Source organism: Lissotriton helveticus, chromosome 4_1 (genome assembly GCF_964261635.1).
Source record: "Lissotriton helveticus chromosome 4_1, aLisHel1.1, whole genome shotgun sequence".
In the NCBI taxonomy this organism is placed as follows: domain Eukaryota; kingdom Metazoa; phylum Chordata; class Amphibia; order Caudata; family Salamandridae; genus Lissotriton; species Lissotriton helveticus.
This window is the reverse complement of record NC_136063.1, coordinates 2,017,015,048-2,017,037,004: the sequence shown is the minus strand read 5'-3', so window position 1 is coordinate 2,017,037,004 and position 21,957 is coordinate 2,017,015,048.

Here is a 21,957-nt window from a genome sequence, read left to right as displayed (position 1 = left end):
TAGAGGTGTAATGAGGCCACACCCTTTTTTACACCTCTCTGCAACGCAGCCCCCGTGCATGTTTGAAGAGGGGGAACTAATTCCGCTTGCATACTGGGTGTCCCTGGCAGCCATCTTGTGCCTTGTTAGAACCAAGGCACAAGAAAGCAGTGAAACAAAGGTGTGAAACTCGCAAAGGGGCCAGAGTAGAAACACCCTGACCCCCTAGGCCTGCTCAGGGGGTCCCACAAGGACCCCCAAGGCAAAAAAAATAATATATTTTTTTTTAAAGTCGCGGGGTACAAAAAACAACAATAAGAATAAAAAAACAGTTCTTTTCAGAACTACCTCCAATGTATATAAAAATGCTACATTTTTAAAAAACTCTGTCTTTCTTTTTTTCTCCAGGGTACGCGTACCGGTACGTGTACCAATACGTGTACCGGGGCGCGCACCCCCTCAAAAAAATAAAAAATGAATAATGAGTGTGTGTGTGTGTGGTGTGTGTGTGTTGGGGGGGTGGGTGTGGGATGTGTGTGTGGGGGGGGTATGTGTGTGGGGTGTGTGTGTCTAGGATGTGTGGGTGTGTGTGTGGGGTGTGTGTGTGGGTGTGTGTGTGTGGGGGGGTGTGGGTGTGTGTGGGGGTGAGGAATGTGTGTGTGTGTGTGTGAGGTATGTGTGTGGGGTGTGTGTGTGTGTGTGTGTGGTGTGTGTCAGAGGTGTGTGTGTGTGGGGGGGTGAGGTGTGTGTGGGGGATGTGTGGGGTGTGTCTGTGAGGTGTGTGTGTGTGTGGGGGGTGAGGTGTGTGTGGGTGGGGGGGTGTGGGGTGTGTGGGTGTAGGTGGGGGCGTGGGGGTGTATGGTGTGTGTGTGGGTGTGTGGGGTGATTGGGTGTGGGTGGAGGTTTGGGTGTATGAGGTATGGTGGGGGGTGTGGGGGGGGGTGGGGGGGGTATGTGTGTGTGTGGGGGTATGTGTGTGGGGCACCCCCTCCAAAAAATAAAAAAATAATGAGTGTGTGTGTGTGGTGTGTGTGTGGGGGGGGGTGTGTGTGGGGTGTGTGTGTGGGGGGGTATGTGTGTGGGGTGTGTGTGTGTAGGATGTGTGGGTGTGTGTGTGGGGTGTGTGTGTGGGTGTGTGTGGGGGTGTGTGGGTGTGTGTGTGTGAGAGGAGTGTGTGTGTGTGTGTGTGTGTGTGTGAGGTGTGTGGTGTGTGTGTGTGTGTGTGTGTGAGGTGTGTGTCAGAGGTGTGTGTGTGTGGGGAAGGGGTGAGGTGTGTGTGGGGGATGTGTGGGGTGTGTCTGTGAGGTGTGTGTGTGTGGGGGGAGAAAGGTGTGTGTGTGGGTGGGGGGGTGTGGGGTGTGTGGGTGTAGGTGGGGGTGTGGGTGTGTAAGGTGTGTGTGTGGGTGTGGGTGTGTGGGGTGTTTGGGTGTGGGTGGAGGTGTGGGTGTATGAGGTATGTGTGGGGGGGTGTGTGGGGGGTAGGTGGGGTGTGTGTGTGTGTGGGGGTATGTGTGTGGGGCACCCCCTCAAAAAAGAAAAACAAATATTAAGTGTGTGTGTGTGTGTGTGTGGTGTGTGTGTGTGGGGGGATGAGGGGGGTGTGAGGGGGTATGTGTGTGGGGTATGTGTGTGTAGGATGTGTGTGTGTGTGTGTGGGGTGTGTGTGTGGGTGTGTGTGTGGGGGGGTATGTGTGTGGGGTGTGTGTGTGTAGGATGTGTGGGTGTGTGTGTGGGGGGTGTGTGTGGGTGTGTGTGGGGGTGTGTGGGTGTGTGTGTGTGAGAGGAGTGTGTGTGTGTGTGTGTGTGTGTGTGAGGTGTGTGGTGTGTGTGTGGGTTTGTGTTACTATCCTTGTGGGGACTTGGGCATGATACGCTGTGGGGACTTGATTGCACTGTGGGGACCTGAACCCAGGTCCCCACAAGGTAATGCCTTCTAAATGATTAAAAATGACTTCAGGAACATCTGTGTCAATTTTTACAACTTTTGAAAAAATTGCCTTGTGGGGACCTGTGTTTCATAAAGTGTGTTTATATTTTTGCTCGCTCTGTCCCCGTAGGCAGGAGGTGGTACTGCAGTCCTAAACACACTTTGCATTTTAAACACACATTGCTCACAGAAACAAATACTAGCCGCAGAAAGGATGCACATTTCGATGGGAAAGCTCCATATCCCTTTATTTATCCAAATATTTTTAATGTAAATTAACCTTTTCTCTACATAAAAACTTATTTACATGATGCTGCTATTGAGTTAAGTCTTTTTGTGTCTGAAAAGTGTGGTTTTATGAGCATTTCTAAAATGTATTTGAGTTGGAACACTTCACTATTGCCATGTGATCTTTATCTTCAATTAATGAATTATGGTGCACTGGACTGCGATATAAAGTAAATGATTCTGATCATGTTTTGTAAATAACTTAGAGGACTATTCAGGCCCAGTGTTCAGAGCCCTTGTCTTTTTTCGCTATTGCAAAGTCAATTCACTCCAAGACTCTGGCCATCCTTTGGTGGACTAGCCAGCCAGAGTCGACTTCAGTGCTGGTGGTGCCTGGTGCAACAGTCTTTTTTTGGCGATTTCTTAATATTCCTTAATTGCGAATTTGCAAATTGCGATTCGCAAATAAGAAATACTTTCCTATTCACCAGGAGTCCCATAGCAAGGAATGGGAAGTTATTCTCAATTTGCGATTCGCAATTTGCTAATCGCAATTTGAGAATAATTTGAAGGGTGCAGAGGTGTCCAAAGGACACCCTGCTGCACCCCTGAAATGTACATGTGTGTGCATATGGCGCACATACATGCCCTAAGGGCATGTATGTGCGCCACATGGCACCTTTACAAATGCCAAAAAGTGCATTTGTAAAATAATTAGCGATTTCTTAATTGGAATTTGCACAACTTGAGTGCTTCATACATAGTGGTAGATTTTCAACCCCCTTGCGCCTCATTTACGCTGCATTTGCGTCACTTTTGTGACGCAGCGACGACGCAAATCCTGCCCCATGGTGTGGGGTACTTACAACGTGACGCATCTGGGAGATGCGCCACGTTGTAAATCCCTGCGCCACATATAGGTGTTCCTGCGCAGGGGGGAGGGGGGCGTTCCGGCGCAGGAACGCCTCCTAAAAGTGGCGGAGTGAAATCTACAAGATTTCACTCAGTCACTTTTAGGCCAATGCTACGTCAAAACCCTGCGCCTGCTTGAAGCAGGCGTAAGGCTTGACGCAGCATTGGAAGAATAGGGCACCCCCGAGCTTTGCTGGAGCTGCGTCGCGCTTGCGACGCAACTCCAGCAATGCGTCATCTTTTGGCACAGATGCGTGATGCATCTGTGCTGGTTTTGCCCCATGGTGCGCCGCATTGTAAATGCGGCGCATCATGGGTGGCGGAGCTGCGACGCACAATTACTGGCGCATCCCTGCTGATAGGCAGGGATGCGCCAGTAATTGTAAATCTGCCCCTTAGCATTTAAGAAATCGCAATTTGCGTTTCCTTAAATGCTGACGCAAAATTAAGGAATCGCAAATTTTGCGATTCCTTAATTTTGCGATGCGATTTCCATGATACATCGCATTTTCCTTATTTTTTCTCGCAAACGCTGTTTTTTTGCTAATCGCAGCGTTTGCGAGAAAAAAAACGGATGATACATCTGCCCCAAAATGTATGTTTACCTCTTTACTACACAAACACAGCATCTGCACCATTTGCCAGCAAGTTTCGCGACACATTTTTCCTGATGAAAATTCCATCTCTAAACATTCTTAGGGTGAGAAATGTGTCCTCCAGCTGTAATCCAATACATCGTTTGGGTTAAAAAAAAAGGATTAGAGTTTACATTGGTTTGAAGGAATCAAGAAAAGGATAGAACTTGTTATAATTTATCATTTGCATTTACAATTAAATACAAACCTGTGATAAAAGGTGTTTCTTTTTTACTAAGCGCATATCAGGTACTCTTCAAAATTTGAAAAGTTGCACTAGCACGGAGTTTAAATTGCAGTGGTATTATTACCTGTTTTAAAGCTTTCTCAACCCTTACGAGCGAGATTTTAGGACAGTAATAACGAGTTATTAGATATTAGCTTGCATAATGTTCTGAACTTTCAGCGCTTACTTGAAATGCATTCTTTATGAAAGCAGAGTCCGTGAAATAAATGGTTTGGAAAAAATACTTGTGAAGCTGGTGCGCAAGGACGTAAGCAAAACACTTTTTCAAGTCTGCTCACTGAAGAATCACTTTGCCCAGTTTGAATAGCATTTCCTCTGCCCCTCGGAATGATAATCCTGGCGGCCTTGAAGAAAACAAAACCTGTAAGGCTTCAGGATGGCCGGGCACAGATATGCAGATTCACGTTCGCGCATCACAAAAGGGACATTAGCCCTCAAGAGGCCCGCGCGGCGCTCGAATCACCTGAGCAGGAAACTCTCCCAGACTGGGGGATGGGCCCTGCTGAAAAGACGGCACCTTTGCAGGGAAAGGCAACATGAGCTGTGACTGACTGGGACACTGAGAGCAGAACGAGTTTAAGCACCCAGAGACTGAACCCAGCCTAACTCTTAGCGAGTTTGTAAACATTAATAAAGCAATTTGTGTAATTTAGAAATGCACGCACAAAGTCATATGGAGGTTCATTTGTCACTAAAATTAATTGGGAGAGTATGTGGCATGTCAGCTCAACATTCTGTGATTCTGGGCAATTCACATACTCTCCCAGTGCCTACAAAACAAGCATTGTCATAGCCAATACATCCTGCCTTTGTCACCTAAGTGTTTAGTGATGCAGCACGATATCCTGGGTGTTCCAACATCCACTGTGATATGAGGATGTAGGGAGGCTATGTACAACAAGAATGTGTGTATACTGAATGCTAGAAACGAAGGGAACAATTAACACCAATCTGTCTTTTATTAAATAAAGCTGCCTACAATATTGTGAGGCCAGTGTTGTGCACTGTTAATAGAGATTACATAGAAAGCAGGTTTTCTTATTAGAGGTCAGTTTTATAGTTAACTGTCACCTCATGTCCACTTCTAGACATTTTAATAGAAGGAATGCATATTGGTGTAGCTACCTCTTTTGACCATTCATGGAGTCAAGGGGAGGAGCAGTATGCATATGGTATGACTGTCAATTTAGTCAGTCCAGCTTCCATCTTGTTTGAGGATTACATCACTTTTCTGTGGCCAGGAGTACATAGTGCTCGGACCTGGGCAAATGAGTAGTGGTAACTAAACCCCAGCACTGTGGTGTTACAAATCTCTGCACAAAATGCGATTTTTGATAAAACTTCAAAAGTCAACAGGTGGGGTGCGTGAATGCCATCTTAAAAACATTTGGGATTTATTAAGTCATTGGAACCAATCTATGTTGCCCTTCATAATAGAAGTTTAACAACAACAACTATTGCATCACATCCAATTTCTAAACCGTGCACACAATAAAAAATTACCCTAATAAGCAGTAACAGCAGCCAATCACAAAGGCATTTGTGGCGTAAACACAATTTACTTTTCTTCTAGTTGTCTTATTAAGTAATTTAGTGAACACGTCTTTACTTTGGTAAGTTTACTGCAGCACTTAAAATTATGTTGCTCATCATGCGCAGTTTAAAGGTCTAACACGCAAAACCTGTGGCTCAGGGGAATAGAGTATTGAGAGAGGAGCATAAATAACAAGGGGAGTATGATGAATATAGAGCTCAAGGTAAAAGGAGAGAGAGTGTCAGACAGAGCGGAAAGTAAACTGTGAAATAGAGAAAGTGAAATACGACAGAATGCGAGAAAGTAAAATGAAAGGAGGAGGACAAATGAAACATCAAAAAAGAAAAGGACAACAAACACGAGTGAAGAAAGAAATATAGGGATCAATATAGAAAATGTGAGACAGGAAGAGGGGAGAAAGGAGAAATAGAGGTAGTGGAATATAAAGGGAAGAGGGTGGAGTGATTTCCAAAAAGAGAAAGGAGGATGAGAAAGATGCAAAGACAACAAGCATTAGAAATGCAATCGGGCTCGGATTTATTTGAGTTTGAGCTAATGGCATTGTAAATGCCAATGTATTGTTGCTATGTGTTATGGAGTGTGTTCATGTAGTGTGTACTGCCAGTGATCTCCTTGTGAGTGTGAGAATATTGCACCGTTACTGCCTGTGATGTCCTTCTTGTGAGTGTGAGAAGCTTGCACCTCTGCTGCCTGTGGTCTCCTTGTGAGTGTAAGAAGCTTGCACTGCTGCTGCCTGTGATGTCGTTCTTGTGAGTGGGAGAAGATTGCACCTCTGCTGCCTGTGGTCTCCTTGTGAGTGTAAGAAGCTTGCACTGCTGCTGCCTGTGATGTCATTCTTGTGAGTGGGAGAAGCTTGCACCTCAGCTGCCTGTGGTCTCCTTGTGAGTGTAAGAAGCTTGCACAGCTGCTGCCTGTGATGTCCTTCTTGTGAGTGTGAGAAGCTTGCACCGCTGCTGCCTCTGAGTATGAGAAGATTGCATTGTGCATCTCTGTGCTGTGCCTGTTCTTTGTAAGGGACTCTTGCTCTGTTGCTGCTGCTGCCTTGGCACAGTACCTGCTGTGAGTGTGTAAGGGAAGCTTGCACCACTGCTGCTTGTGATGTCGTTCTAGCGTGTGTGAGAAGCTTGCACCTCTGCTGCCTGTCGTCTCCTTGTGAGTGTAAGAAGCTTGCTCTGCTGCTGCCTGTGATGTCCTTCTTGTGAGTGTGAGAAGCTTGCACCTCTGCTGCCTGTGGTCTCCTTGTGAGTGTAAGAAGCTTGCACTGCTGCTGCCTGTGATGTCGTTCTTGTGAGTGTAAGAAGATTGCACAGCTGCTGCCTGTGATGTCCTTCTTGTGAGTGTAAGAAGCTTGCACCGCTGCTGCTTGTGATGTCGTTCTTGTGAGTGTGAGAAGCTTGCACCGCTGCTGCCTGTGATGTCGTTCTTGTGAGTGTGAGAAGCTTGCACCTCTGCTGCCTGTGGTCTCCTTGTGAGTGTAAGAAGCTTGCACCGCTGCTGCTTGTGATGTCCTTCTTGTGAGTGGGAGAAGCTTGCACCTCAGCTGCCTGTGGTCTCCTTGTGAGTGTAAGAAGCTTGCACAGCTGCTGCCTGTGATGTCCTTCGTGTGAGTGTGAGAAGCTTGCGCCGCTGCTGCCTGTGAGTATGAGAAGATTGCATTGTGCATCTCTGTGCTGTGCCTGTTCTTTGTAAGGGACTCTTGGTCTGTTGCTGCTGCTGCCTTGGCACAGTACCTGCTGTGAGTGTGTGAGGGAAGATTGCACCACTGCTGCTTGTGATGTCGTTCTTGCCAGTGTGAGAAGCTTGCACCTCTGCTGCCTGTGGTCTCCTTGTGAGTGTAAGAAGCTTGCACTGCTGCTGCCTGTGATGTCGTTCTTGTGAGTGTGAGAAGCTTGCACCGCTGCTGTTTGTGATGTCCTTCTTGTGAGTGGGAGAAGCTTGCACCACAGCTGCCTGTGGTCTCCTTGTGAGTGTAAGAAGCTTGCACAGTTGCTGCCTGTGATGTCCTACTCACTACTCTACTCACTACTCTACTCACTACTCTACTCACTACTCTACTCACTACTCACTACTCTGCACTCACTACTCTGCACTCACTACTCTGCACTCACTATTCTACTCACTACCTACTCACTACTCACTACTCTACTCACTTTCTGCACTCACTACTCACTACTCTACTCACTACTCTGCACTCACTACTCACTACTCTACTCACTACTCTACTCACTACTCTACTCACTACTCTACTCACTACTCACTACTCTACTCACTACTCACTACTCAACTCACTACACTCACTACTCACTACTCTGTTCACTACTCACTACTCTACTCACTACTCAGTACTTTCCACTCACTACTCTACTCACTACTCACTACTCTACTCAGTACTTTCTACTCACTACTCTACTCACTACTCACTACTCTACTCACCTCACTACTCTACTCACTACTCTGCACTCACTACTCACTACTCTGCTCACTACTCACTACTCTACTCACTACTCACTACTATGCACTCACTGCTCACTACTCTGCACTCACTACTTTACTCACTACTCTACTCACTACGAAGCACTCACTACTCACTACTCTGCTCACTACTCACTACTCTACTCACTACTCTACTCACTACTCTACTCATTACTCTACTCACTACTCTACTCACTACTCTACTCACCTCACTACTCTGCACTCACTACTCACTACTCTACTCACTACTCACTACTCTACTCACTACTCTACTCACTACTCTACTCACTACTCACTACTCTACTCACTACTCACTACTCTACTCTACTCACTACTCTACTCTACTCACCTCACTACTCTACTCACTACTCACTACTCTACTCACTACTCTGCACTCACTACTCACTACTCTACTCACTGCTCACTACTCTACTCACTACTCTGCACTCACTACTCACTACTCTACTCACTACTCTGCACTCACTACTCACTACTCACCCCACTACTCACCTCACTACTCTACTCACTACTCTACTCACTACTCTACTCACTACTCTACTCACTACTCACTACTCTGCACTCACTACACTACTCACTACTCTGCACTCACTACTCTACTCACTACTCTGCACTCACTACTCTGCACTCACTACTCTGCACTCACTACTCTGCACTCACTACTCTGCACACTCACTCTGCACTCATTACTCACTACTCTGCACACTCACTCTGCACTCACTACTCTGCACTCACTACTCTGCACTCACTACTTTGCACTCACTACTCTGCACTCACTACTCTGCACTCACTACTCTGCACTCACTACTCTGCACTCACTACTCTGCACTCACTCACTCTGCACTCACTCACTCTGCACTCACTCACTCTGCACTCACTCACTCTGCACTCTCTAGCACTCCATCGCACTCCCTACTCACTCTGCACTCTCTAGCACTCCCTAGAACTCCCTACTCACTCTGCACTCTCTAGCACTCCCTAGAACTCCCTTTTCACTCTGCACTCTCTAGCACTCCCTAGAACTCCCTTTTCACTCTGCACTCTCTAGCACTCCCTAGAACTCCCTCTTCACTCTGCACTCTCTAGCACTCCCTAGAACTCCCTCTTCACTCTGCACTCTCTATCACTCCCTCTTCACTCTCTAGCACTCCGTAGCACTCCCTACTCACTCTGCACTCTGCACTCCCTATGCACTCTGCGCTCCCTATGCACTCTGTGCTCCCTATGCACTCTGCGCTCCCTATGCACTCTGCGCTCCCTATGCCCTCTGCGCTCCCTATGCACTCTGCGCTCCCTATGCACTCTGCACTCTGCAGTCCCTATGCACTCTGCAGTCCCTATGCACTCTGCAGTCCCTATGCACTCTGCACTCCCTATGCACTCTGCACTCCCTATGCACTCTGCACTCCCTATGCACTCTGCACTCCCTATGCACTCTGCACTCCCTATGCACTCTGCACTCCCTATGCACGCTGCACTCCCTATGCACTCTGCACTCCCTATGCACTCTGCACTCCCTATGTACTCTGCACTCCCTATGCACTCTGCACTCTGCACTCCCTATGCACTCTGCACTCCCTATGCACTCTGCACTCCCTATGCACAAGGGTGCTATGTCTAGGTGCACAGGTTTAAAATAAAATAATGTGTTCTGTTGGGTAACAGCTTTTAATTAAGCACGAATAAGCAGTTCTGTTTGTGGAGTTTGATATATACATGGTTAATATATTTAATGTATATCAGAGGAAGCCATTATAGATCAGTTTGGAGTCGGATACACGTCAGATTTTGATGATATCCATATAAAATAAATATACATGTAACTGACCTAAATGCAAACGATTTACTTAGTAAGTTCTTATCCTAAAAATATGGCATGGATCTAAACTTCCTGAATCTACGTTGAATTTTCCTGCTTTATAAAACAAAAAATGTATACATGAATTAATGACTGAGGTAAATTTGCTCTTACAGGCGTCGAGGTTTGCTTTTTACGGAATATGCTACGATGGGAGGAGGGCAAAGGATTTTAAATTATGTGTAAACTTAGGGGAAGATTTATGAAGGCCTTGCGCCGCCGGTGCGTCATTTTTAACATGGGAAAAAGTGACGCACCGGCGGCGCAAGGCCTTCATAAATGTGCCCCTTAATGTCTGCATGCTGGTGCCCACCTTTATGCCTGGAGTTGGGTCAGTGCAGCCTGTGTGCAGAATGGCTCTGAAAAGGCTAGCCACCACAAGTGTTCTACCATAGGTTAGCCACTAATTGATTACTGTGCTCATATCAGATGACACTGTGCATACGGAATTATGCCTGCCCTGCCAATTTATTGTTCTGTGTTGGCATGTGGATGCTGAGTGGGACACATTGCCCAAGGCTACTCAAATAACTTTGCAAACTGCAAAAGATTCTTAATAAAAAATAGTGAAAGACATGTATAAAGTTTCAAGCCAGCTATCAAGTTTATGTTAACGGCAGGATAGGCGATGTAATGTTTCTTTAACATTTTAGATAAGTCATAAGACAACAAAAGTGTACTTTTCAAACAATGTGAAATTAGTAACTTAAATGCAGAGAGGAAAGTATGTTGACAGAAACAAAAGGCCTCCTGCCCTCATAATACATGCAATGCAATGCTGAATGGTGAACGCGCTCCCACCATCTGGATTGCATTTGGAGGAGCACCCGGACAGCTCCTAATTAAAATTAATGTACTGCCGTGCGCGAAAGGTACATGTTACACGCGCGCCTGATACATGCAATGCAATGCTGAATGGTGAACGCGCTCCCACCATCTGGATTGCATTACACGGGCACTCTGACAGCTCCTAATTAAGATTAATAGTCTGCTGTGCGCGTAACCACACAGAAAATGCCATGAAAATGCCAACAATGGTGGACGGAAATTAAATATAGCCTATGGCGTCAAGGCTACTAAAAAGACAGCACAGCGAAGACGAATCACTATGCAGATGCCATAAAAAAAGCTTACGCACTAAGGAATGTTGCTGCCCAGACCCCTAAAGACACTTTTTTTTTTTCTTTTACAATAGGAGCTCGGAGCTCCGCCCCACTTCGTGGTGACGTAGGCCGAGCCCTAAAAAAGGAGAAAGAAATGGGAGGTCTCGAGAGAGGATAGGAGCGAGCGAGGAAGAAAATGAGACTGGGATTTAAAGTTAAAGAGACTGACAGAAGGAGTGGACAAGAAAGAGAGCAAGAGAATGAGAGGAAAGGGAGTGTGCCTTACAATTGGAACAGTTGCAGAAGTCTGACTATAGGGCTATCTAGTTATGTGTGACAATGTCAGCCTGGCGTTTACCCAGCAGCAAATTGTGTTGTGTGACTTGCAGTTTCACTTTTAACATATGCAGTTCGCTAAAATGTTAAATATCTGACTGAAAGTGCCATATACAGCTTTTCAGCTATCAGCAGACCAAACGCGTTCCTGAATGAAAGGGCGCACTCCTTTAATTCTAAACGCATCTTTAGCGCCTGGATACCCTCGAGGTTGATTAGCCGCTGTATAAGTCCCAATTGATTAATTGTAAATAGATTCTCTTTAATCTCTCCTCCTGAAGCTATGGTTCTGACTTGATGGGTAGAGTAAACAATAACTGTTCACTAATGTAAATGGTCAGCTGGTCCGTTCTGGAGTCCTTATTGTCTGCTTTTATTTATATAGCACTTACGAACCCCTCATCAGGCGATACATATGGAAACTAAATGCTGTAGCCCATAGATGTGAATTATGTCTCCATATTTCCACAACATATGGCTTAGGCAGCGTAAACATCACAGCATGGCTTAGAACCTCATTAAAATTGCTAATGCTCACAAACTAGAAAGATAGCTCAGTGGGCGAATATGCTAGTGGCGTAGAGCTGAATGCCACCTTCAGCCATGCTTAAAAGCAGGTGAGGCATTCAGCAGATCAAGAACTAATGGACCAGCTTACCGACTGGACCAATTCTTTCCCCGCGCTCTCACGGGACCACCCAGATCCCTACTATACAGAAGCCTTAAAAACAAGCATTTGTAATCCTGCTCCAGTTTTGTTTTCTGTAACTCAAGCGGATACAAGCCACTTTCTCCAAATGCAATAGTTGCTATCCTTATTCTTGTTCACAAATCCATATAAGTATCGCAAAGCCATATCGTACCAAGGGGCATAATATAATTTTATACTTTTGAAAACTGGTCTAACCTCTAAGTTGAACAGCACAAAAAGTGATACATGGGATGCTTGAGTGAATCTCATTCACTCGTAATTACAATGGTCACATTCCAATGCACCCTTTTTTAACTTACCTCTTCATTTACAGTCAGGGAATAATCATATAAGTAGTTTTTCAGATTGAGAAAACGTCCCAACATACATCCCTATATGGCAGTAGGCAGTGCTTTAAATGGGAAAAAATAAGTGCAGGTACTCATTAAAATGAGCTAGAGGTGTAGTGAGGGGGCGGGATTAGGGGAGGGGCTAAAGGCAAGACCTGATGATACTTCATGACTTCTATTAGTTGCAGGACACATCAAAACACATGAGAAATGTGTTTATATAAACAAAGCAAGTGAACTCATTACTCAAAAATGAAATAGAAATGCTATAATATGTTAACATTTCCTTTTTTTGAAATGGATGCACCTTCTCAATACCATACTGTTAATTGCTGTTGTTTGGCACAAAACCATATATTTTTCAGCACATGAGTAGGAAGAAACTGAAAATACCCCAACGTCGCCCAAAGCTCTTATGGCACCAAGCAAATGAAGCAAATCATCATGACCCTCCTCAGAAGATATCTCTTGTCTCTTCCATAGATCTATCCATTCATCCTTCCATCCTACCATTTACCTGCTGATGTCCACCATTTAACCTTTACATTCTGTCTTCTATTCTGTCTTTCATCGATCATTCAGTTTTTCACCATTCTGTCTGTCCACCCTTCACATAAACACCTATCCATCCATCCAACTCAAAACCTATCCATTCATCCTTTCCCTCATCCATCTCTTTATTCACCCTTTCGCTCATTCATCAATCCTTTCGCTCATCTGTTCATCAATCCTTTCACTCCTTTATTCCATCCACCCTTTCATTCCATCCACCCTTTCACTTAACCCCTCCTTTCACTCATCCATCATCCACCCTTTCATCCATCCATCCTCCCTCCCTTTCATTCATTATTCAAATGAGCCCTGCTGAATAGCTCAGCTGGGGCTCAGATCGGGGCTGCAGAAGCGGCGCCTTGGCTGCCAGATGCACAGTCCACTCCGGCTCACCAGCACAGCCAATGAGCCTTACTTTTTTCGTGAGTACTGGTACTCTCAACGGCAGTATAGAAGTGCCGGTACTCACAGTGATAAATCTGAGAAGTGCCGATACCCAGTACCGGTGAGTACCGGCCCATTTAAAGCACTGGCAGTAGGAATAATTTGCGCTCCGCTTGTAGGGGCTCCGACCTTTCGTTATTCCAAAATGTAGTCTAGCAAGGCAGCATCAAAAAGGGTGCTCCATGAATGCTGATGCCTTGCTGACATCAGGCTTTTCATCGATGGATTGATGAATGAGAGGCAGTTGGAGTATCAGGGAGGGTGACATATGGCACGCAGTTCGCCACTGTTGAGTGACGGTGCAGGTTAGAGTGAGCCCCACAGGCCTGAAGATGGCCCATTGCTCTAGACTGCTGGTGATTTGCTGAAAAGGCCCCTGTCCTACTTCAATCCATCACATTTTACCTGTGACTGCTGAGGTGGTCACAACAGGGCTGCTGACAACCGTTCTTATCTCTGGATCATTGAGGCAGTATCCCCCTTATCTGGGAATCGTGGTTCTCATTATGTAACCCAGCAAACACCGACAGCATCTAATGGGACCCGGCCTCCATCAGCCCATGCATTTAGCAGCCACTGGAGGGCAGAGGGGAAGAAAAGCCCAGAGCGCAAGTGTTTATTTACACTTGTCAGAGTCTCAGGCTCACAAAGCACATCTGCGAAAAAGCTCAAAGTGTGAGTGGGTAATGTTGTCAGACTTTAAATGCTTAAAGGTTATGCTGTAAAACACTATCATAATTGAGGGGAGTGAGTCTTTTACATGCTCGGGCCCGGTATCACTACACATGCTGAAGTACCACTTGGAGACACTTATGTCAGAAAAAAGCCCATGCATATTTCTATTGTAAGGTCACACGGCACACTCACCATAGAATCTGAACACTTTGGGCCCGATTCACTAAAGTAATCTGAGACAAAATCCTAAGGTTACGACTTTTTGTATTCACAAAAGGCATTTAGTAGTAGTACTACAACTAAACTCCTTTTGTGAATACCAAAAGTCAAAATGTTAGGATTTTTCTCAGTTTTGTAGTAGTAAAGTTAGGAATCCTAACTTTACTACTCCTAAATGCCTTCTGTAAATACCAAAAGACGTAAAGTTAGGATTTTGCCTCAGATTAATTTTGTGAATCGGGCCCTATGTCTTCCTGGGAGACCTCAACTTCCACCTGGACTCCACTGACCTACTGGAAAGATTGGACAACTTTGGACTCAAGCAACTGGTTACATACCCCATACACAAAGCAGGACAAACGCTAGACCCCATCTTCACGTCCATCAACAGAATATGATACAGCCACACCACAGAAGTCACCTGGTCAGACCACTCCATCGTACACTTCACCCTCGATGGACGCCCCCATACCACCCCCAACCGCCCCAGTGCCCCACTCCACAGCTGGACCAGTGTCACTCAGAACCAGTGGATCGACGCTCTCAGCATCACACAACCTAACACTGCTGTTGTGATTTTTGTCATAGGCAGAGCTTTACATACAGACCAGTTAATTTTGTAAAAAAGTTATCAGGACATTAATTTTGGTTAGGAAACCTTGATCGTTACAAGTGCAACCACAGTACCATCTGCATTAAACAGAAGTGTTATTATGCACCATATGTCTCTGCTTTGTGCGATTGCCATCTCAAATAAAAACAGAGTTAGTAAAGCAAGAGTGGGGACAGAGGACAGACCATTCTAGTGCCCCTTAAGATGAGGAACGGTTGTGAGATAAAGCTCCAAATGTTTATCTGAGTCAGTCACTTTATATAGCTTCTGCACTTTTTCAATGAAATCCCTGCACAGACTCAATTTACCTATTACCATGAATAGATACCTGCACTCTACATAGTCAAAGGCCTTTTCTGCAACCAGCAATATTGCTAGTTTGTCATTTGCTTCATTCTTTACGTGCCACTGTGGATGTATAATGGTTCTAAGGTGATTGCCAGCTCATATGCCTAGAAAAAACACCACTGCATCCTTGTACACCTGTATAATAGTGGTACCAACTTTTCTTTATTCAATTTATAATATTGAACTGGAAAGCAATCATCATACTTATCGTTCCCCTTACTCATACTGTCCAGGGCATTGCTAGTTCATCTTCCTTGATGTCCCCACACAGGAAAGGCCTCCATCTCACTGTCTGTCATGGTCTCGGAAGTGGCTTGGCAATTACTATCATGATGCATAAACTCTGACGGGACAATCATTAGACGATCATTAGACTCTATCTCAGTGGGGGGCGTAGCATTACTATAAGCACATATTACCTCTTCAGAGACATGAACTTGATTAGCACACTATATATGTGTGACCTTAAACTTCTCTATCATCACATACTATCTGTGTGAAGGTTTGAACATGACTTTTATCATGTACTGAGACAATCTGGTCATTACAGTAATCACACTATCTGTGTGGGGACTTGCACAGCTATCAGCACACTCTATCTCAGCATGTCTTGAATAAGAACACTATAACATACTATCTCCCTGGGGACCTGGCCATTACTCTCATCACACACTATTTCTGCATGTCTTGGATATGAATATCACAACTACTACCTCTGTGGGGAGTTGAATATCATGGCCACCACATACTAACAGATGTATGGTTCACAATCTTGCAATAGAGTTTTTATTAAAGAAACCTCATTTTAAGGAGGCCGGCAATATGCCACATGCACAAGTGTTTGCCGTGATGTGTGTCCTAATGCATGTGTGAATGAGCTTCATGACACAAGAATGTGTCATGACACAAGCCTCTGCTTTAAATGTACTAATCTAACATGGCGGACAACCATGTTAGATTAGTAAATTCAAATGTAAATAAAGTGAAAATAAAAGAGTGCAATATACAGAAGGAAGCAAATGGAGCAGAAGCATTTTGCAGATGCCAACCCATTGTAAACCAATAAATATAGACAGGAAGGAAATACCTGCACTTCCATGGAATGTTAAATCTAAAATAAAAAACAGCTCCACAAGTATGCAGAAGAAGGATAAAAAACATTCACTCACAACACTGTGAGAAAAATGCCCCAGGGTGGAACAAACACAGGGACAGGGAGAAAAGCCATTGAATCAAGACATCTGATATAAACAACAATGGCTGTCCAATCATGAGCAAGTGGCAGTCCCAAAGTCCACTCTAAGTACATGTAATGTTTTGAACACAACAGGTCTTGCCAACTTGATGGTCAGGGGTGTGCATGACTTCATGTGGGTGGGATGGCGGGTACTGAATTGATGCATAGAGGGATCCATTGCTTGTACTGCAAAGCATGATGGGTCCGCTTGTGTTAAGCTGGTGTTGTCTATCTCCGATGTCTCAGCATGGTTGTAATCCATGTCTGTTCCTACCTTCCTAAAATCTGTGCACCTGATGCCTGAGGGAGGTTGCTAGCCCCCTTCTCGGGTCAGTTGCTGGGTAAAATTCATCCATTCCCAATTGTGTGGCCAGGGATCTCATTTCCAAAAGTGCATTCAGATGTATGGTGGATACAATTTTGATAAATCAGATAGATAGACTGATCGACATATTTACAACTAGATAGAGGGATGGGCAGACTGATGTGCAGATGTACATACAAATAAAGGGATATATAGATGGACAGATGCACCACTAAGGATAGATTGAAGGAGAAACAAATATAGACAAAGACCGATCTATGTAGCTAAATATGTCTCTGTTACAGGTAGAGGGATCAAGAGAGGGTGGGATAGAGGTTAATGGACAGACAAATAGCTTTAGATAGAACTGCATTTAGATTCAGTTCAGTGTGTATTTCCTTCCTTTCTTCCTTCTGTCCTCCTTCCTGTCTTCTAGTATGTTTCATAAACCCACCCCTCTCCTTGTCTTACTCTTTCCCTGTCTTTTACTGTCTCTCCCACTTCCTCCCTCCATTTCGATTTCACATCTCTCCCTGTCTTTCTTTTTTTCTCTCTTCCTATTTTTCCATCTCTGTTTCTGTCTTTCGCCCACTGTTTTTGTCTCTACCTATCTCTCCCTCCTTATGACACTATCTAGCTTTATTTCTCTCTCACCAATTCTAACCCTGTTTCTCCTTGACTGTCTCATACGTCTCATATTTGGCTGTCTTTCCCTATTTCTTCTCTCTCCCTTCTTGTCTTTCTCTGTTTCTGTCTTTCTTTCTTGTTCCCTGTCTATCTCTGTATCTCTATCTTTCGATGCCTCTCACTAGCTTTAATGTATCTGCCTCTCCTGTCATTCCTGTGCCCTCCCCTGTCTCCCCGCATTTCTGACTTTCTCTCTCCCTGTCTATTTCTCTCACTGGTTTTGTTTGACTTTCCTTATCTCTAAATCTCTCTCTCCTGTTTACCCCTATTTCCTGTTTGTCTCCAAGACTTTTACCACGTCGTTCTCTCCCTAAATCTTGATTCAACTTGTATCTCTCCCCATCTCTCTCTGTTTTCTCTGACTTTGTCCATTTCTCCCTATGCTCCTCTTACTATTTTCCCCATTCCCTCCCCATTTTCCTCCCCTGGGCCGTTCTTACTGTCATGGGTGAAATGTACATTAGAGGCTCAATGCTTTATGTTCCTATGCTTAGCTATTTATGCTAAATGAAAGGAAGAGGATGCCGACTCCATAAATGGGGATCCAGGTTCGATTCTCGGCGCTCAGTGTCAGCTCAACACCCTGTGATTCTGGGCGTCACTTATTCTCCCTGTGGCTAGGAACGTTAATGTGTCCTTGTGTAACGTACCTGGTGCTGTGTAAAGCGCTCCAATGCCTTCGGGTCGAGTTTCTGCTACATAAACCTGCACAGGTTTGAGTCCTGCAAGGTTAGACCTGCAATGTTTACATTGAAGGATGAATAACTAGACTTGAATTATGTGCACCAAAGTCCTCCCTCTCGTTTGCTTCACTAACAAAAAATATAATGTACCAAAAACTAATAACTTTAGTTTTTGTGTTGTCACCCTGGAATTTCTAGTGCATAATCATGTGGTTATTGAATGACAGCAAAGAAATGCCAGCTTCATGTATCAGCCTTTGTCAAATACCTATTAATGGTACAAATTGTCACACGCAAAACAAACTATGGGTCTTCCACGGTTGCCTTGCTAAATTCAGTGTCCATATTATGTTTTCAAGAGTGGCTCTCGTTGTTGCAAGCAACCTGTGTTTGGAGGTTGGGGGAGGGGAGGTGTTCCTTTCATTCCTAACTTGAGGCTCACCTCTGTGATCAGCCGAAACACAAAAGCTGCGATCTGCATACATTAACACTTTGACGGCTGCCCAGAAGGAACTGCTAACGCCCTGCTCTTGCACCGGTCACCTGAGAAAGGGGAGAGATTTTCTTTACAGCTGTTTTGTAGGGCCCGAATTATGATGAGCATGTTCTCTTGCTGTTAAAAAAAATTATAACGTGGTTTTACATGGTGTAGCAGGAGGCAATTTTGCAGTTTTCTTTTTCATTAGTTTATGCACATTCCGAAACCTATTTAACACACTTTGGCACCTCATTTAAGGCCTGAATAAGATAATCAAAGAGAATGGTGAGCACAGCCCTATTCAAACAATTCAAGGATTCCCCCCACTTAGGCTGTTCTCAAACAGAGTGGACGCAGACATGCAAGGTAAAAAGCAAAGCGCTATGTGGAAGCCAAATTGTAAACGATTCCTAGCCGTGGATGGCAATGCACATCCCTGATCAATTCAAAAAAGGTAACCGCTTATGTAGCAGGTGTAGAGTAACACAGGCACTCTTGTGTTAACCTGTGAAGCACTACTTGCAAAATCAGATTTCAAACTTGTATTACTTCCTTCACTAAAATTGTATTTAAAACGTCACAGAGCAAAATTGTAGGTGTTGACTGCTAAATTTCCTTTGTGGATTTGAACAAGTTGAGTTTGTAATGTATTTATTTATTTATTTATTTATTTATTTAATTGCATTTATATAGCGTTTACTACCCCTGACGAGGCGTCAACGTGCTTTTGTTACCTTCTGTAAAGTCACTGGCTTCTAAATCATGTTTGTTTTTTCTTGAGACATTGCAATACTTTGCAAAAAGTTGTATTTGTTAAATTAGAGGAGGGCCATCATATATGTAGGGCGCTCTGCATTCCAAGCAATTCATTTAGTACTACAAAGAGCAAAGCACATGCATTTCATTCCATGTTGCTCACTGATTTGATTTCCACTACCTATTGAAATAGTATTTGTATTTTGTCTTCCTGGACATGTTATGACTGAGGCCTCTTATGTCTCCTATTATTTTTGTTTTTTTGTTGATTAAATGCAGTGCACTGATTCAGCAATCGAGAGACAAGCGATCCAGTGGTGTAATGCCCATTTCTATAGGTTGCGCCCGGAATACCTGGGTGATCTCTTCAGGCATATGCTATAGCAAGGGGCACAGGAATTATGCAGCAGGGGAGGACCACATTATGCAGCAGGCTTGAGCAGATTATGCAGCAAGAAAAGGGAAATTATGCACTAAAAGATGGCGGATTTTTAAATTTTTTTTTTTGATAACTTTATTTCGGCCGAAGGCCATTAAAGCACAAATAAAATATGTACATACAAGATAAAATACATAAATAGTTAGGAACCTTGGTTAAAAAAATTATTAAACAATAAGTTATCAAATGAAAGATAACAATCATTACAATTGATCACAATTTAACACGATTAATCAAAGTAGACCTTCTACGCCACATACCATATGAAAAGCAAAGACCGAGAACACAATAGGAGGTGAAGTATCATATCTTAAAATTCTACAAGTTTGAGCACATTGTTTTAAACCCAAATTTCTGCACAACGGTGCCAGCCAGGATCTCCGTATTACAATATAGGCAGGGCAGAAGAACAAGACATGGACCATATCTTCTTTACTGTTGTTACAAGCTGGGCAGATTCCCTCTTCTCGTCCCGCTCATTTGATTTTTTAATAGTATTACTTGATTCTTTTCTCATTTGTAAACTTGGTAACACTGTCAGTGCATTGGCTGTGCCTCTTTGGAACCAGTTTACCACCCTAATATAGTAATTGCAACAGAAAGGTGACTAGTTAACCTTTGAAAAGATCCTTCCATTGCGTGGCAATAGATGTTGCTTCTTTTTTAGTAACTTTTGAACCGTTCAAACAAAAAAAAATTTTGGGGGTAAAATCTGCAGATTATGCGGTAGAGAGTAGATTCTGTGACCAATGCAGCAGATCTATACTCATGTTAAAATCGCTGCTGCCACACAATTGCATAATTCCACTGGCCCCGACTATAGCTGACCATACAATGTTTGTTCCTCTGCTGGTACACAGTGGATTCATTAGAGTTTATATTGTTTCTGGTTAGAAAATAGCCATTCTGATAGGTAGCTCTTTTAATGGTCATGTGTGAAGGCAAGAGTATTTACTATAGTTAATCCATGATTGACCCCCACCACAGCTCCCTCGCATCTTAGCTTCTTTCACATCTGGACACCTCCAATGCCAATATTCAGTGTTCTTTAAACCGTTTGATAGTCTAATCCAAATGGTAGATGTCCACTAGGCCTGAGAAAAATGTAAATTACCCTTGCATAGTTTGAGTAATTTGTGGAATTTCGTGTTGCACTTGTTATGTAAAATCCCTGAAAGTATGCCATTAAGTCACATCACCTAATTATGTGGCATTTGCTACAAACATTTATGTTGAACACTCAGGAGGAATGCGGACAAACAGAACGTGAGCAGGTATTGCTCATGCCAATTGTCTTATTTGAGCTATAATATGCTGCAGAATGTGTGCCTGTGTCAAAAAATGACTTATTGGTTATTTTGTGCTAAAATATAGCACTAAAAGCCGGATTCACATTGTGCATTTCGTATAATTTTCATAAAATTTTGTGTAAGTGCGTAAAATCAAATCACATGAATTTCTCACACTCCTACTGTCCACATGCATGAACAGCAACATCTTTTCTAACACTTTTCCCACCTACCTAGGCATATACACAGCTATACTGCTGCTGTGACAAATTTTGCAAAGCTGCTGTCATATACACACAAGAGAGGGAGTTGGCCTAATGGCTAGGGCGCTCGACCTCGGACCTGGATGAACTGGGTTCGAGTCTTGGTAACGACGCCAAACGTCCTGTGATTCTGGGCAAATCACTTAATCTCCCCGTGCCTAACAAAAATGAATGTGTGTCCTCATGTAACGTAACTGGTGCCATGTAAAGCGCTCTGATACCCGATTCAGTTCGGGTCTAGTTCGTGCTATATAAAACTCTGCAAAAAAAAAAAAAAACAGAAACACCTCCCAAATGGGCCAGATTGCACCGACTCACTTTCCCCCCATCCATAGACTTAACACTAAGGTTTAAGCACATTATCTCACACTACTTTTAGCTTTATCTTCACACATTCTTCAATTTTTAGCACTGCCACAGAGTTTCACAATACCCATTTATAAATGCATTTCGGCCCTTCACCAGCTACATATGCCATACTATAAATGCATTTTTTCCATATAAATTGCCAGTACAGGAGGAAATAATTTGATTACTGAATTCAATCTTTTGTGACATAAGTCGAGGCTCTGGTCTTAACTTACTCGCTACATCAAATTGTATGTGCGCGGGAAAGACATTTCAATCCAATATTCCTAATTTTCTTCAGGTTGTGTTAT